Here is a 7,201-nt window from a genome sequence, read left to right as displayed (position 1 = left end):
TTCTGACATTATTCCACACAATAATATAAACGCTGCAGGCCTAAAAGGAACGAGCTGCAGTTGTTTAATTTGAATGATTCTCCACAGCACGCAGAGAGGAGGTTCTCATTAGAGGTCTAATGCATATGTGATTTGGGCTATTATGAAATATCCTGGCTGTAATGTGCTGATAACTGTCACAGACCATAGTCTATACATATTTGTGTATATATAGAGAGAGACTATATTATATTTTATGGTGGCATGGTGGGTAGTGCTCAGTAAGAAGAGCCTGGGTTCAGTTCCCCAGCTGGGTAACCAGGGTCCTCTCTGTGTGGAGTTTGCATGTTCTCACCGTGTCTGTGTGGGTTTCATCTGCGTGCTCCTCCCACAGTCCAAAGACATGCAGTCAGGCCAATTGGACATGCAAAATTGCCCCTAAGTGTGTATGTGTGTGTGAATGTGTATGTCTGTCTGATATACTGGCGACCCCCTAGGGTGTATCCTGCCTTCCACCCGATGACAGCTGGGATAGGCTCCAGCACCCGCCCACCACCACCACCACCCCCCGCGACCCTGGGGGAGAAGTGGCTTAGAAGATATGTGTGTATTATATTTTATATTTTTACATTTTTTTTCCTTTGGTCCACTAATCTGTTTTTTAAAAGCTTTTTATTTGTGTTAGATTTCTCTTCTTTATATATCTTCATGTATTATAAAAAAAATCCCCACTTCCACTAAACTAAATGTGTTTGGCAGAAACCAATTTTAAAATGATGGCCACGCCCACAGTAATGATGCCGCACTAGTGATTAGTGAGGAGCACTCTGGTCACAATTATTCATGAAAGGTACATTTGTTTGGCTCTTGCCACTCAAAGAGCAATTCAGCATGAAGCTTATTAGTCCCACTCCCCCCGAAGTCTCACTCGGCTGAACTCAGTGTGCTGTTTATTAAAAACAACTGGGCTTTAAGTTAGTCTGTACACAGAGTTTATGTTTAAACAACCCCACTTTTACAGGACTGATATAAAATTAGTGCACCAAAGCAAAACGTGACCAGAGTAAATAAAATGACACAGAACATGAACATTCAGTTATTCAAGGGACCATCACCTCAGAAGTACAGTGAGATGACCGTAACCACGTTTAGGAGTTAAAAGGTTACGCTAAAATTCAGCCAAGCGCTTACATGTAGTTCTTCTTGTCATATGTCATTTGTTTTTGGAGACTTCTTTGGTGATTCGTCTCATAGCTGGAATAAACTGAGCCAAATGGATACAGTTTGACATAAAACTAATGCACTGTATTAATATAGACTCTCATAACATGCAACTATTTTGTAATGAATATTATTCAGTACTTTATATTTATTTGTTTGTTTGCTCATTCTGATACAGCGGCCTGGCCTAAGATGCTATATTAATTGGTTTTAGATCTGAGGTTTTAAATCTTAAATCTTTTTTTTTAACATGAATAAGCTGTTTTGATAGTGTGTTAACAGAAATGAATAATAAATAGGACACATCTTACCCCCAAGTGGTATTCTGACTCTTTCTAATTTATGTCTTTATAATATGGTAACATCAAAGTTTTGGATCAGTTTGAAGCATTTGATGAATAAACCTAATTACTGTTCTGCTTACACTTGTCAGATGGTCTTAAAAACAGGTGCCAGCAGGGGGCTCTGCCTCACCGGCTCTCAGTCATAGGGCTTTCGCGGTAAGAGTAAATGTGTCTGCCCTCAGTCTGATTGCCAAAGATATATCAGTTCCAGCAAGAGAACTGTGCCAGTTATCCTGTACTCACTGTGCTTTAGTTCCCAGTGTGAGAAGACGTTTGGTGGTATTTGAACTGTGTTAATTGTAAGCATGTAATGTTTGTATTTTATTTTCTTCTGTCCTTTATTCATTTTATAGTTATGTTGCTATAATTATGTTGCCTGTGTCACGGCCACAATGATTTTCAATCCAAATTTTTTCAATAGGAATCAACGGTGTATCAGCATATAACCATAAGAGTAGCCATAGCCGTGTCACAGAGTTGGCCTACACTAACTTTCATAACAATATGTAATATAAGTTAAAGTCAGAAAGATCAATCTATAGCACAAAGTTTCATTTTGATGATGAACAGAAGTCACATTCAGTCTCATACAAATCATATCGCCTTAATTTTTTTTTTGAAACACACACACACACACACACACACACACACACACACCCACACACACACACACCATCTAAAGCGATTATCCTTCTGGGCCGCGGGGAGAGCTGAAGCCTATCCCAATTGTCATTGGCTGGAAGGCAGGAAACACCCTGGACAGGTCGCCAGGGCCGTTTTGAACCAAGTGTTTACACATCATTCAGAAATGAACATCATTTAGAACCATTAAGTGTTTTTTTTGTTTTTTTTTTATGTCAGTGGCCACTGGCAGTGCACACAGGCCGTAGCAAAAAAATGACATCATTTGAGATGTGAATATCTGACTAACTACGTGGCAAACAAAATTAAACAGGCTTCATGTTGAACAATACAAGATTTATTTATCAAAATTCAAACAATTCAGTTCAGTATGCACTCCGCCCGTGACACGACACACGTCAAGCCGGTTGTCCAACTCCTGCCTCTTTGAATATTTTGTGCCATGTCCAAATCTGCTTTCCAGTTTCAGTGCATTTTTATTGAAGTTTCTCTAAAACGCACACTTTACACTCTTGTGTGACTGTGTTTGAGCATATCCTAACACACAGAATGTCTTTTCATTTCATACTGGACTGTATGAAAAAAAACTTTTCAACCTGAAAAAAAAAAAAACATTAAAACGTAAACATGGTTAGTTTTTACACATTTTGTTCAAATGTGAGATCATTTGAGGGAGAATTGTCTATGATTACACCATGAAAGGTCCATTTTGGCCACTCATGGCAGGAATTATTTTTTAATGTCTTAGTTTAGCGCCAAGAATTGATGATATTGTAACAACTGCAGCCGTCATCCACCCATGTTGTAGAAAACATACAGTACTGTGCAGAAGTTTTACGTGTTTGAGGAAGTTTAACTAGCCGACGTTTAAAGCCATTTAACTGGGCTGTTGATTTATTTGCTCAGGAAAAATCACCACTATTAAAATGAATATGAATAACATTACAATAAGCAGTGATTTTGTGTTTGTTTAAGCATCTCCTTGCAGATGCCCAGTTTTGGATTTATCATCCAATACCTTGTTTGGCTAATCAATGATTCATTAAATGAAGTCAGCAGTGTTGCTGAAGGAACTTATTATGATTTGATATGACTATGAGCATCAGGGAGAAACCTTGAGACCCCCAAAACCAACATGGAGAACTCATTTGAACCTGTTTTGCATATATTCTAATGATATATGGTGCTTTTAGAAGCAAAAACTCTCTTATTGACAAGAGTTGTTGTAAACAATGTGTTTAGGTGCGTTTTGCATAGTGCTGTATGTCAGAGGCCTGTATGGCAGCGTCCTTGTGGTTGCATCATCATTCAGTATAAACATCCTTGCATTACTGTTCATTTTAAATGATCGTTTCGGGAAAAAGGGGAAACAAATCACACAGGCCAGTAACTCTCACAAAGACAGAATTCACCAGAAAATTAAATTTACACCATTTCCCCCAAACTTATCTGACCAGCCAAAAAAGTTTGGGTGACATAAGCTTCAAAATACTCGTTAGCTCCAATGTAAAACTAAAGAAGCAAGATTCAGATGCTCACCATGTCTTGGCTGATTGGCTGAGTTTGAGTGAGGGGGGAAAATGGTTTCAATTGGATTTTTCACCAAAACATTCCTTCAGATATGAGCTTCCCCCTCAGTTCTCTGTACCCTGGCAAGTATGAAATGTAGGATCCAGTTCTCTTATTCTTAATGACAGACAGTCATGAAGTGTAGAAGGGAGGTGTTATGTCTCGCATCTTAGTGTGCTAATAACATGCCAGAACCCAACCACACGGAGAGGGCGGAAATGATTATTGGCTTCTGGTAATGTCGCTGTCGTCACACCCTTTTGTTGCCATGGTTGATGTGTTTACATTCCTGTGATGCATTTTGCCTGTCAGCAGCTGCTGGAACATTCCAGCCCATACTAGTACGAGTCCACAAAGCTGTCATAAAATATCACACCAGCCTCCTTTCGTAGTTTGATGGGACTATGCGTAGCCACAGTATACCACAGTACCACAGTGACAGACTAAAAATCAGGTCCACAGAGAAGGGGACCGCAAGAGACCCACACACTGCCACACACATCAGATGGTACACATAGATCCCTCAAAGCAGAGCAAGCTGGCACCTGAACAGCTTAAAAAAGCAGGCTTAAAAAACGAAAGTGCTAAAATGGCACTGATACTGTAGATAGACTAATTACTGGAACTGTACGTCTAAGCAAAGAAATATTTAGGAGACTTAGTTTTTTAAGAATGTGGCTCAGGTAGACCAGCAGCTTCAGAGCAGCCACACCGCACCTACACGCCCCTATTCTTCTTACTCAACCATAAATTATGTCTTGAACTCCTACAACCTACGCATAATGATACACAGTGGAGGCTACGTTTTGTGTTGCTGTATATTATGAATCACACAGTACTGAGCAAAAGTTTTCGGCAACTGTGAAAAGTATTTTCACACCAGCTTTGGTGCATTTTTTTATGTACTGCGAACAGTTGTAGTACATGTTTACATGACCATTCTCTCTCTTTATCCCTTAGAATTAAACACTTAGTTTTTGGAACAATGCTTTTAAGACATATATATATGTAAATGAGGTATTGCGCCTCATTCAATAAGCAGGCTTATAGGTGGAGCTAAACTGCTGTAGATAGATACTATAATTGATCCCGAAGGAGATTTTGCAGCCAGTAGCAGACACACAACACTATACAGTAACCGAAACAGGTGTAGACATATAACAAGAATAAATAAACCAGATCCTGTCTACAGGCATATATATACACAAAAAAATGAGAAATGCAGTGCAATAATGACTGTACAAAAATTTACAGGTGACGGCATATAATGACCACAGAATGAATGAATAAATAAATATGTACATATATTGTACCAAATAAAGTGTAGGTTGAATAGATGGACGTTTGTGAATGTGTTGGTTATGTGACGCCGCCCGAAATTAAAATAAATTCTACATGGGCTGTTTTTGAAGCGTAGCTACCTTGTATGGCCCGTATAGACTGGATAATGAATGGTAAACTGAAATTTGAATAATGTTTTTATATTACATCACACTCTTTTAGCTCAAAAACATGCTTATCCATGATATGGACCCTTTAAAAGTCCACATAATTGGGCAGTAAGTGTTTATTTGTCCAAAAAAATGAATATCTGAACACATTTCAGCAACATTAATATGATGCGTAGTGATTTTATGTATGTTAATGTCTTCGCTTGACCATTTCCAAGCCTTTCCTTGAGCACGCCTAATATTTGAAATCTAGTGTGTTGGTGGTGGATTTGAACACTCCATCTCAGAGTTCTTCCAATCCGGTCCTGGATTGTGTAATAACCGGTAGGTATGTCGCCATGGTGGTCCAAACTTTGTTCTTCTATCTAGTTCACAACACTTTCTTAAAAAACAAGAAATCTTTGTTAATTGTTTACTGCATTAATGTTTATTTGAATTTATTTTAATGATGTATAGATGGGACTACAGAGACACGCGATTTCAAACAATTTGCTTAGGTTCCTAAGATTTTTGCAGGTCTGTATGTTATACTGCAAGGTTATTAGGTACAGCTGCCTTGTGTCTACATTTACTGGCCATTTTATCTGAAACACCCACAATATGTCTACTATAATGCCTACTGTAGAAGGTTTATAAGTGCTGACCACCTCTGTGGACCTGACTGCTAAATCAGGTCAACAGAGAAGTTGATTGCACCCGCTGCCATTCACATCAGATAGTACACGCAAGTCCCTCAAACGAGAACAAGCTGGCACCTTGTACTGCATGATTTCATTAACCCTCTACCACGCCCCCCAATGGAAAGAGACTACTCAGACCACTGCTAACCAGATATTATTTGGGTGGAGAATCATCATGTTTGTGTAGCAGGTATGAGAGCAGCAAGGCTGAGATTTTGAACCCCTCAGTGTCACTGCTGAGCTGAGAATACTCCACCAAAAAAATATCCAGCCTGACCACTGATGAAGCACTAGAGGATGACTAATACAGATTACTCATGGAAAAAGATGAGCTATAATCTCTAATTGTACATCTACAAAGTGGACCAACAAAATAGATGTTTTCACTGAAGTGGACACAGCGTTTAAAAAGTCCAGCAACACTGCTGAGTCTGAGAACCTCACGCCAGCTCAACATACATAACCGTCCCACTGCAATGTGGTTGGTATGGTGTAGTGGGTAACACCTCTGCCTTCAGTGCTTTAGGCTGGGGTTCAGTCTCCTGCCTGGGCGAACACTCTACACTATACCGATAAGAGTCCTTGGACAAGACTCCTAACGCTACCTTCAGCTCCCTGTGTAAAATGATCAAATCGTAAGCCGCTCTGGATAAGAGCGTCAGCCAAATGCCATAAATGTAAATGTTGAAGTCAGTGCTATGCTGAGAATTGTCCACTGCTCGAAAAATATCTGGTCAGTGGTGATCTTATGGTGGTCAGCTTCCACTGATGAATGGGGTAGAAGCGGCCTAACAACGTGCAGTAACAGATGAGCTACAGTCAGTAATTGTAAATCAACATAGTGCACATACAGTCAAATGCAAGTTATGACTGGTCAAATGATGTTTTGGGGTTTTTTTAAGTGAAAATTATAACATTTTTCTTTTAAAAAATTATGCACAACTTTTATTTATTTGCCAAGGTTCAACATATTTGAAAAACAGTAAGTTCTATAAATATTAATTATATAGAAAATGAGCCATAACATTTGCACGGGGCCACTTTTTATGACTTATTTTTCCAACATGCTCAAATTCAGCAAACAGTAATTGTGCATTAAAATGTCCCAAAGTGGGTTCTATGTAGTGTTTATTTTAGCGGAGCCCAAACTATTTGACACATCTGTATATAGTAAGTTCCAGTGAGTATAGTCATGAGTACGTTATGTATTAATCTTAATCATCAGCTGCGCTTGTGTATCTTAACAGATAGGCTGCACATGGTCATGCAAACTCAAAATTCAGGCTTCATTCTTTCTTCGGTCCATATAAGTCAC

Source organism: Pygocentrus nattereri, chromosome 11 (assembly GCF_015220715.1).
Source record: "Pygocentrus nattereri isolate fPygNat1 chromosome 11, fPygNat1.pri, whole genome shotgun sequence".
Taxonomy (NCBI): Eukaryota; Metazoa; Chordata; class Actinopteri; order Characiformes; family Serrasalmidae; genus Pygocentrus; species Pygocentrus nattereri.
Note: the sequence above shows the minus strand (reverse complement) of the source record.